The sequence below is a fragment of the Arachis ipaensis genome, chromosome B05 (assembly GCF_000816755.2).
Source record: "Arachis ipaensis cultivar K30076 chromosome B05, Araip1.1, whole genome shotgun sequence".
NCBI classification, from domain to species: domain Eukaryota; kingdom Viridiplantae; phylum Streptophyta; class Magnoliopsida; order Fabales; family Fabaceae; genus Arachis; species Arachis ipaensis.
The window spans coordinates 43,651,327-43,662,931 of record NC_029789.2 but is presented as its reverse complement, the minus strand read 5'-3'; the positions used below and the strand labels follow the sequence as shown (position 1 = coordinate 43,662,931).

The window sequence follows — 11,605 nt, the reverse complement described above, 5'->3', positions numbered from 1 at the left end:
CAATGTTAGTATCATATTTATGGCAATTAGAATTATAGAATTATGTTTATTTTTTATTTTTTTTAATTATTGATATCTTAATCTTTTTAAAAATATGTTTTTCTTTTTTAAAATATAACGTGTGCACGGAACAACTTCTTTTCCCTAAGAAGCGTTTCACTTTTATAAAATCTTCCAAACGTGTATCTATGTCGCTTTCCCAAGTATCGTACAGAGCCATCTTCATTGCGGACGAAACATCTTTTTTTTTTCATCGTCTGTGAGAATAATGCCCTTCCGCTCAAGTAAAGTCTGAGCTTTATCGATTATCTGAGTCTCTTCTTTCCCGCACCTCCTATTTATTGCGTCTACAACCTTATATATGTGGTCATCCTCTGTATCCAGGTCGAGCTGAGGAAGGGGGCGGGGGCGGGCAATCTCATCTTCCTCTTCCGCTAAAACGTCGAGGTCGAAAGAGGTCCAACCCGAGCTCGAACCTTCGTGTGAACCCACACCCACTATGGAGTTGGATTCACCAGAGGAATGGCTAGTATTCGGGAGCAATGGGAACAGGGAAAGATCAAAGAATTGATAAAGAGAAAAAAAGTGGTACAGGGTGAATCCAAGGCGTACAAAAAAATAGTAAAACAAGGCCCGTTATAAACTAGAAAGAATTGTCCGCAATAAAGGTTTTGTAATATAGAAGCAATACACTTTTGCTTCCCAATCATATGGGAAAAAGACCTTGATGAGAATATAGAAAGTAAAGAAGAAAAGGCAGAAGCAGAAGAATTGTGTGAAATAAGTCAAGGGGGCCAGTTGAGGCATGGTGGAATCTCTGTACTGTAGTTCCGCTCCTTGCTCTAGGAAGGAGATTTGTTTGTTGTCAATCGCTGGTTGGGTTTACCAACAAAGAAAGACATGGGAAAAGAAAGATGCACAAAGGGAAGAACTCATTTCTCAGGATCAATATACATCGACCTGCTAATAGATAGAATTTCATAAAGACCCAGCTAAGAGACTTTACTGAATGACTTGATCGATCATACTATACTAGATAGACCATAATCATTTCATACGCTAGTTTGGATCTGGTCTGATCCTCTTTATTGATGGTCTTAAACCTGAGGTCCGACGTGATGTCATCTCCCAGTCTCCTACTTCCTTGGTACGAGCTGCATCACTGGCTCGTTCATTTGACGAGCGCTACCTGTTACAGAGTTCGGTTGCACGATAAAAAGCAAGGGTGCCTTCCTCATCGATGCGGACCTCTCCGTCCAATTCATCATCTCCTTCACTTATGTCAACTAAATCTGCATTGCCGTCTCTCCTTCCGTTTCCTCCAACTAAGCCTCTGCCACCAGTGAAGAAATTGTCGGCAGCAGAAATGCAACTGCGACGGGAAAAGGGGTTGTGCTTTACTTGCGACGATAAATTCTCATGGAAGCACAAATGTCCGAATCGCCAATACATGATTCTGCAGGTGGATGAACCGGATGGCGATGTTTCCTCCTCTGTTGTCGCCGAACCTATTCCACCTTCCGTCGGATGATTCTCCAACTTTGCATCATTTGTCATTACAAGCTTATCATGGCACTTCTGGCAAATGTACTATCTACTTTTCTGGGGTCGATTGTAGGCACAACCGTCCGCATTCTTCTCGATGGTGGCAGTTCTGACAACTTCATTCAGCCTCGAATTGCTCACTATCTGAAGTAGCCAATTGAACCGGTTCCCAACTTAAAAGCAATGTGCTGTTTAGGACCTTTTCTATTATTATTATTATTTCTATTATTATTAATTAATTAATTAATTAATATCAATATCAATTTGTCACTGTACCATACCGATAAGCTCGGCTAAAGAATCATTGACCGAGCATTAAGTGCAACCGAAAACATCTTTTCATATCCATTCGCAAGGATCTCTGCGCTATAACCGGATGACAACAGATATACAAAAAACAAACCCAAGGATCCGGACAATTCGTCCATTATGCCGTTACAAAGCTCAGTCCCCGAAAGTCTATATAAACAAGCTGCAACCCCAAGTGTAGCTAAGTCATATCCCACAATACTGAGCTACGCTAAGAAATCACATACCAATTTTATTTTCACAAAGCATTTCATATTCTTAAGAAACCTACTGACTTGGGCGTCAGAGTCCTTTTTGCAGGTCCCATGCCGACGTTAACGAAATCCCGAGGAATTCTCTTTGAGCACTAAGCAACAGGCCGAAGAAGCACTCGCTCGAGTCATAGCTCGGAGAAAGAATCCCAGCGCGGAACATTTGGCGCCCATCGTAGGGCCCTCCTTAGTCCTGAGAAACTAACCCCACTCAATTTTCTACAACTTCTCTTCTCTGTTTAGCAGGTTATCCGCTCAATGACGGACAACGGAGCGTCGCCACCTTCCCAAGCGGAGCTAATGGCCATGATTGCGAGCCTCCAAGCAGAGGTCCGGAAAATATCTAAACAATCGTCCAAAGCTCCTAATGGGAATTCCCTCCACACTCGAGAATCCGAGTTCGTGGAGATCACTCCTCCGAAAGAAAAGCTCACACTAGACAACCCCTTCTCCAAGGAAGTCATGAACGTCAAGATGCCAGAAAATTTCGTACTTCCAACAAGACTCAAACCCTATGAAGGATTCGGTGATCCCCGAGTGCACATTAAAATGTTTCAATCCATGATGTTCTTTAACGGTGCCTCGGACCCTGTACTTTGTCGTTCCTTTCCTACTTATTTAGATGGGGCTGCTTTACTCTGGTTTTCAAAAATTCCTGCAGGTTCTATACCGAGAAACTACCACAAAACAACCGGCTACACCGACGATAACGTTCGATCAGAATGATCATAAGCCCAAGACCATCAACCTTGACGACCCTATAGTGATATCAATACAAGCAGGAGACCTCCAAGTCCGAAAAGTACTCTTAGACCCAGGAAGCAGTGCGGATGTCCTTTTCTACTCCACCTTCCAAAAAATGAAGCTCAGCATAAAAACAATACAACCATCTTCAGGCGAGTTGGTTGGTTTCTCTGGGGAACGAGTTTCCATCCTAGGGAGCGTTTGGTTGCAAACGACAATAGGAGACCACCCCCTTTGTAGAACAAAAGACATCCTGTTCCTGGTCGTCGACTGCCTGAGCCCTTATAACATAATCCTCGGTAGACCATCATTAAACTCTTTTTGTGCCATTGTGTCCACTGTCCATCTCTGTGTCAAATTTCAGGCAGATGACGATAAAACAGCAACCGTCTACTCAGATCAAATTCAAGCTCGACGATGTTATAATGAGAGCTTAAAAATCAAAACAGCAGGAAACACAGAAGGAATGAAACAACAGGAGACCCTTCAGGTGTCAAACATATCCGAGATCGCCGACCTCGATCCTCGCAAAAACCGACAAGACTGACCTTCACCGACCGACGACCTTGAGAAGGTGATTTTAGATTCTAATAATGATCATGTCACTTACGTTAGCCATTCGTTGCCTGCAGATATTAAAGAACAAATAACAAAAATTCTACGAAAAAATACTGACCTCTTCGCATGGACCCCTGCCGACATGTCAGGGATCGACCCAGACTTTATCTGCCACAAACTACAGATCGGCCCGAAGGTCCGACCTATAGCACAGAAGAAACGAAACATGGGAAACGAAAAAAGGTCGGCCTGCCTACAAGAAACCCAGAAGCTCTTAGATGCCGGCTTCATCAAAGAACTACGCTTCACAACCTAGTTATCAAATGTAGTAATGGTAAGAAAGGTATCAGGTAAATGGCGCATGTGCGTCGACTTTACAAATCTAAATAAAGCATGCCCCAAAGATGCATACCCCCTCCCCTACATTGACAAACTAGTAGATAATGCGTCAGGATACACTGTTTTGAGTTTTTTAGATGCATATTCAGGATACAATCAAATCCTGATGCACCCCAAAGATCAAGATAAAACAACATTTATCACTGAAATGGGGAACTATTGTTATAAAGTAATGTCTTTTGGACTAAAGAATGCAGGTGCCACCTACCAGCGACTTATGGATAAAGTTTTCAACAAACAAATAGGGCGAAATCTCGAGGTATACGTCGATGACATAGTCATCAAAACAAAACAACCCAAAGACCACGGAGAAGATATCAAAGAAATCTTTACACAACTAAGGAAGCATAATATGCGACTAAATCCCGAAAAATGCGCATTCGGGGTAAGAGGAGGAAAATTCCTCGGCTTTATGTTGACATCCAGAGGAATAGAGGCCAACCAAGAAAAATGTGACGCAATAATAAAGATGAGGAACCCTCAAACAATCAAGGAGGTGCAACGACTCAATGGTAGGCTCGCAGCCCTATCCAGATTCATCCCAGCAATTTCTACACATTCCCAACACTTCTTCAACATATTAAAGAAAGAACAAAGATTCAAATGGGACCACGAGTGTGAAGCAGCTTTCCAAAAGCTCAAGTCAATCCTCTCATCTCCACCAATTCTCCAAAAACCAGAACCAGGTAAACCCTTGCTACTTTACCTATCCATTTCTACTAATGCAATAAGCTCGGTCCTAGTCACAAAAATAGGAGGACAGCAACACCCGGTCTACTTTGTCAGCAAAACATTGCAAAACGCCGAGCTTTGATACACACCATTGAAAAAGCTAGCATACGCACTGATAGTAACAGCACGATGATTGCGACACTATTTCCAAAGCAATCCAATCGTGGTCAGGACTAGCCAACTAATACGACAAGTTTTGCTAATACCCGAGGCATCTGGACGATTAACAAAATGGTCAATTGAACTATCAGAGTTCGACATCTCCTACGAACCAAGAACAGCCATGAAAGCACAATTTTTGGCTGACTTTGTGGTTGAACTAGCCGAACAAGCAGAGGAAGATCATGTGTGGGAACTATACGTGGATGGCGCTTCAAACTCAGAGGGATCCGGAGCAGGTGTACTGCTCACAAACAAACAGGACCTCCAAACCGAACAATCGATACGTTTCACATTCAAGGCGAGCAATAATCAAGCCGAGTATGAGGCATTGCTCGCATGGCTCAGACTGGCACAATCCCTCAACATTACCCACCTTCAAGTATATTGCGACTCACAACTAATCGTGCAACAGGTAACGGTGCAGTTCCAGGTAAAAGACCAGTCATTAGAAAAATACCATTCAATAGCTAAAGAACTTATGTCTCAACTTCATTCAATAAAAATCACATACGTAACTCGGGAACAAAACACCCGAGCGGATGCACTATCAAAATTGGCAACAACTAGAAAAACTCAACAAGAATCTATCATATCTCAACTAACAATAGATGAGCCCAGCTTCAGCAACAATTCGATCTTCTCAATATCACAGGAAAATGGCTGGTGAACACCATACAAACAATACCTACAAACTGGGGACATTCCGGAAGGATTGAAAGACGAGAAGACATTCAAGAGGAGAGCAGCCTCCTACACCCTAATCGGAGACAACCTATACAAGAGAGGGTTCTCCCAACCCCTGTTACGATGCGTAAACAAAGAAGACGCCGACATCATCATGAACGAGGTTCACGAAGGAGTATGCGGCAACCACATAGGGGGAATGAGCTTAGCATCCAAAATAACCAGGGCCGGGTACTACTGGCCAACAATAAAACAAGATTGCATCAACAAAGTCAAAAAATGCGACAGTTGTCAAAAGCACTCACCAAGCATACGAAACCCAGCCGAGCTACTACACACATCGGAGGTAAGCTGGCCCTTCAACAAATGGGAGCTTGACATCCTCGGTCCATTCCCAAAAGCCCCCGGCCAGGTAAAATATTTACTCGTAGCAATTGATTATTTTTCAAAATGGATTGAAGCCCTACCTTTAGCAAAGATCGGGGCTAATAAAGTACGTTCTTTCATATGGAAACATATTATCTGCCGATTTGGAATACCACATGAAATTATCACTGACAATGGTCGGCAATTCACCGATCAAAGCTTAGCCATATTTTTGCAGGGTTTCAAAATTAAACACCATTTTCCTTAGTAGAACACCCACAAACGAACGGACTTGCCGAGGCTGCAAACAAGGTTATCCTCCAAGCGATCAAGAAAAAAGTGGGCGAAGCCAAAGGAGAATGGGCTGAGCTAATACCATAAATCCTATGGGATACAACACAACAAGACAGACAACTACACAAGAATCCCCCTTCAGATTGGTTTATGGCTCTGACGCCATGATACCAGTTGAGATCGCTATAAACTCACCAAGGGCCAAGAATATACCATCCGACAAAATAAGGCGTGCAGAGCTAGATGTAATAGAAGAAGTTCGAGACAAAGCGAAGCTACAACAAAAAGCAATGCAAGAAATAATCAAACGAAAATACAACAGGCGAGTACAACCCAGAACATTCGCCGAGCACGACCTAGTACTCAGACGAACAGAGGAAGCCAGGAAACTACCCACACATGGAAAGCTCGCCGCGACATGGGAAGGACCATACCGAATTCGACATGTCCTCGGCAAGGGCGCATACTCATTACAAACACTAGAGGGGGACGAGGTCCCTGGAATCTGGAATATCTCATCTTTAAGAAACTACTTTATGTAATTGTGATGAGGACAAGAGGAGACACTCTTTTTCCTACTACTGTGGTTTTTCCCACATTGGGTTTTTTATCACGGAGAAGTTTTAATGAGGTCCCTCACCCCTCATCACTCCATGTATGATGTCAAGTTTAATAGTAAACGAACATACTATCTATCAACTACTCTCATTGCAAACAAACAAACCCTACATAGGGATAAACATTCCAAAACATTCCAATAAGGAATCCAAATTCCAGTTTTTCGAAACAAAACAAGTCAAATCCAAATTTTCAAACAAGCAAACTAATACAAGAAAACATCAAAATACAAAGGAAGCACTAATCAGCCTTCCCCACTGACTCACTCTCATCCTGTTTCTCACCCAATGTCCCATCTTCTATCAACTGCCCATCTTGAACAATCTTTGTGACATCCAACATGCTGACGTCAACCTCAGGTGCCACAACACCGATCTGGCTAACTGCTCAATCGAAACCTAAAGTAAAAGCAGAAAGCACTTCTTCCTCAAGCTCAGCAATCCTAGAGGTTAATTTCCCAATCTCTCGCAGCCTTCAACTCATTCCTTAGTTTCAAAACCTTGTAATCTTTTTCCTGCAAAGAAGCCTTCAGCTTTTTTATGGCAGCAACATTATCCCCTTCCAGAATAGAATCTAACTCGGAGGTCCTCCCAATGGACATCAACCGAGCCCCAATGACCTAACAAGAGCATACACAAAATTTGTAACAGCATGTAAGAAAAACAAGCAAAGAATTAGGAAAATATATATGCTGACTTGCAAATACCATGCTACGCCAGTTTTCCCAGCCTCATGAATGATCTTTACGTCGGAATCAACTTGGGCAAACTCGTCCGAAACGGCCATGAAGGGATAACCAGCAGACCACAACGACCGTTCAGGACCATCTTTATAGCCGTGAAGCATTACCTGGCTCTCATGAGCCGAACAGATCTCCTCCGCAGTGAAAGCCCCAGCATCTTCCTTAACACCAGTAAGATCAAGAACCCTCAACGACCCATCACCCCTTTTTCTTTTCAGACCACCATCAGCAGTTGAACGATAAAAAACAACCTCGCTTTCCCTCACATTCGTTGACGAGCCTTCCTTTTCTTTCTTCTTAGCCTTTGAAACAAATGCCTTCAAATTAGCGATAGTACGAGTAGAAGCCTTATCACCTACAAACACACAAACGAACATAACCAATCATTACAAAAATCAACACAAAAACACCAAGTACCACAACAAATTACCCAAATATTCCTCAATAACCTCTCTATCTCCCTCCAGCTTCAAAATACTTGATATCGACAACAACTCAGACGAGGACATTGCAGAAATTAAAAAATCTAACACATACTCTTCACTCTTTACTCTATCCTCACAATCCAAAATTTGTTTAGGCTCAGGAGACCAATAAACAAGAAATCTCTCAACCATTAACGAATCCAAAAAAAAAGGGTAAAACTCTTCCTCAATCTGCACCTTAACAAATATTTCTTTGAAATCTTTGAAAGACTGTTTATACAAACTAAAGATACTTCGGCCAGGGTGACTGCTCAAGTTAACCCAACCTCCCCTCCACACCCCCTTAGCTTGGAACAAAGAAAAGAATAAATCAAGCGACGGATAGCACTCAAGATACTCCATCAGACACTCAAAGGCCCGGACAAAAGCCTAGGAGTTTGGATGCAACTGTGTGGGAGCACAGTTAAGTTGAGATAACACACCACACTCGAAATCAGAAAAGGGGAACCTTACCCCCAATTCGGTCAACATGCAAGTATATACATAGAAGTAAGACCAGTCCGAACGCCGTTCACAAACTCTATCATCTTTACCACAAGGCAGAATCCTAATCCCTAACTGATCCCCATTTCTTACCCACCTACATTCGTTTAAATGGGAAACTAGCTCAGCGGAACTAAAAATAGAAACACGACTTCTCACATCAATATCCACCCAACCATACGGGTCATTACTATCCGCTACAACCTTCTCCTTTTTACCCATACCACGACAACAAGGAAAAAAACACAGAGAAAGCAAAAAGACAGCAAGACAGTGAAAGTGAAAAGTCAGAAGACTAACCTTTCTTACTCATCGTTTCTACTAGAACAGAAGACAAGCGGACAACATTGAACAAACAAGTGGAAGTTACCAAGACAACTTTTCCAACACCCGCACGTTCTCCAATAACCAGATGAAGCGGCGCACCAAGGCCCAAACGCAGCCCCTACCTGGCACACAAAAAAAAAAACAAGTTGATCTTGGGGGGCCCATAAACACTATATTTTCATGCACAATGATTCTAAAGCCGAAATAAAGCTCAACATGTTTTTTACAAGATAAGCTTGGGGGCTGTGTACCATACCGATAAGCTCGGCTAAAGAATCATTGACCGAGCATTAAGCGCAACCGAAAACATCTCTTCATATCCATTCGCAAGGATCTCCGCGCTATAACCGGATGACAACAAATATACGAAAAACAAACCCAAGGATCCCGGACTATTCGTCCATCATGCCATTACAAAGCTCAGTCCCCGAAAGTCTATATAAACAAGCTGCAACCCCAAGTGTAGCTAAGTCATATCCCACAATACTGAGCTACGCTAAGAAACCACATACCAATTTTATTTTCACAAAGCATTTCATATTCTTAAAAAACCTACTGACTTGGGCATCGGAGTCCTTTTTGCAGGTCCCACGCCGACGTTAACGGAATCCCAAGGAATTCTCTTTGAGCAATAAGCAACAGGCCGAAGAAGCACTCGCTCGAGTCATAGCTCGGAAAAAGAATCCCAGCGCGGAACAGTCACCATTAATGTATGTATCAATTTGTTACTAATTATGCTTGATTAAAAATAATAATTGAAAAATATTAATGATCGACAATTAGCATAGTTATCAAACCGACCAAAAAACCAGTAAACCGGACCTTAAACCGATCCGGGTGACTCTTCTAACCGTTCCTGTATTTATCCCGTAGAAAACTGGTTTGATTTGCTTTAAACAGGTCAAATCCGTTCGCACCGGACATATTTGACCGGCGAGTCAATGTGCTGCGCACTTCCATAATGCACAAGCGGTGCCATGGATCACAGTAGGAAACACCCTGACACCCTTTTAAATTAAAAAATTAACAGAAGTGGCCAAGTGGGGCTTTTGAAATAAAATCGTGTTGAACTTCCACTAGGGCAATTTGTCCTTTAACTTTATTAGGGTAAATAATTATATATATTATAAAAGCAAAACCAAGCACTTATTAAGTTATCATACTAAGGACTAATAATTATATATATTATACTAAAAATAATTATATTTAAATTAAAGCAATATAATTTAAAAATATAAAATATTATTTTTATTTTTTCATAATAATATTGTATTTGTTTATTTTATAGTTAATTTTGATATACTAACAATATAAGATATTTTACATAAGTATCAATCACCTCTCTTCTTTTGAATAACCATTTCATGCTGTTAATATAAAGGAGGGAAAATAGATTAACGAAAAATGACATCTCACCATGATAAATTAGAGAAAAACCCAATTTTGATATATTAAGTAAAAGTAGATGTTTATTTATAAATCCTTAAAGTGGATTTTAAGAATAATAAAAATTAATAATTAAAGAAAAAGAATTGTGATCAGATGCAGGTTACATTGCTTAATGTTAATGTATGGTATATCTATATCATCATCTAATAAACGTAATTAAATTTACGCGGTGGCGGTTATCTAAAACAGGGTGCTGGGTCCTCATCTCATGAGTTATGCATGCCTCTTTTCTATGAAGTTCTTTCAGGTGTTATACTGAAGAAGGAAGCGAGCAAGAAAGAAGAAACAAGAGTGCCACAGTTACAAACCCCATAAACAATAAAAGGCAACACAAGCTACTTTGTCTTTTTTATCCGGTATGCCTCTATTCTTATTTCTCTCTCTCTCTCTTTCTTCTTCCCCTCAACCCAGGGATATTAACCAATTGGATATTTATAATATACGAACAAAAGAAGGGTAATCTTTTTAGAGTAAACTATTAATTTAATCATAGATATTTTGTCGCAGAATGTCTCTTTTTACTGTTCAAAATTGTTGGAATATTTCACTGAAAATGTTTTCGTGGCTAAATTGTGCAAGTCATCATTTATTTTCCAGGACTAAATTGATAATTTATTTTTTATTTTAAATTTCATTTTATACGTTGTAGTGCCGTACAACTAAATCCAGGAAACACGAAAACGAAATAGCGAGTGAAGTTTCCTATAATTAATTACTATTTATTTATTTATTTATCTGATACTACGGTAGAAAAGTGAGATAGCTGGGTAGACTGAGAGTCAATGTTTTGAGATGGACTTTGAATTTTGAAATTCGAATCAATTAGTGAGTCTCATTTCGAGAACAAAAGAAGAAAAAACACTGCGTATTTTCCAAAGATAGGTTTTGCGCGTTAGAAAAAATAAAAAAAAGGATACGATTCTTCTTCTGCTACATTTTCTTCGAAATCGCGTTCTGATTAGGTGGTTACAGTTACAGTCACAAAGAAAAGTGTGTGTGTGTGAAGCGGTGTGTTGTGTTATTGTAATAGTGGCTGTTATGGTTTGGTACGAAGCAAAGAGATTGTTGTTGAAACTGTATTGTTGAGAAAGTGTGATTTGACGGTGCCATCTCTCCTGCGACAGTTACTCCGATGATTTACGCGAATGGCTCGCCGCACCGGCCGCCGCTTCCGGATACTGACTTGGAGGCGGGGCCTCCAACAGCACGCTCCGGCGACTTCGACGATGGCGATGTCTCTGATCCGTTTGACATCACCAGGACTAAGAACGCCTATATTGAGCGACTCAGACGATGGAGGGTTCGTCACTCTTTCTCTTCTTCTACTACACTCACTCTTGCACACGTTTCCTTTTTGTTTGTTTGTTTAATTTTCGGTTTGTTTTATGTTTTCGGGTTTAGGCTGTTGGATATATGTCTGTATATGTTCTCTGTTTTTTGATTTGTTTTGCTGTCAC

At 40.9% G+C, this 11,605-nt stretch overlaps 1 long non-coding RNA gene across 1 annotated transcript in view; it reads left to right on the top strand.

Moving 5' to 3' along the window:
• LOC110271972 overlaps positions 10,229 to 11,605 on the top strand; it is a 2,708-nt gene continuing 1,331 nt past the window's right edge. The window contains exons 1-2 of the long non-coding RNA XR_002362873.1: positions 10,229 to 10,504; positions 11,273 to 11,448. This is a non-coding gene — a long non-coding RNA (uncharacterized LOC110271972). The remainder of the gene's footprint in view (positions 10,505 to 11,272; positions 11,449 to 11,605) is intronic.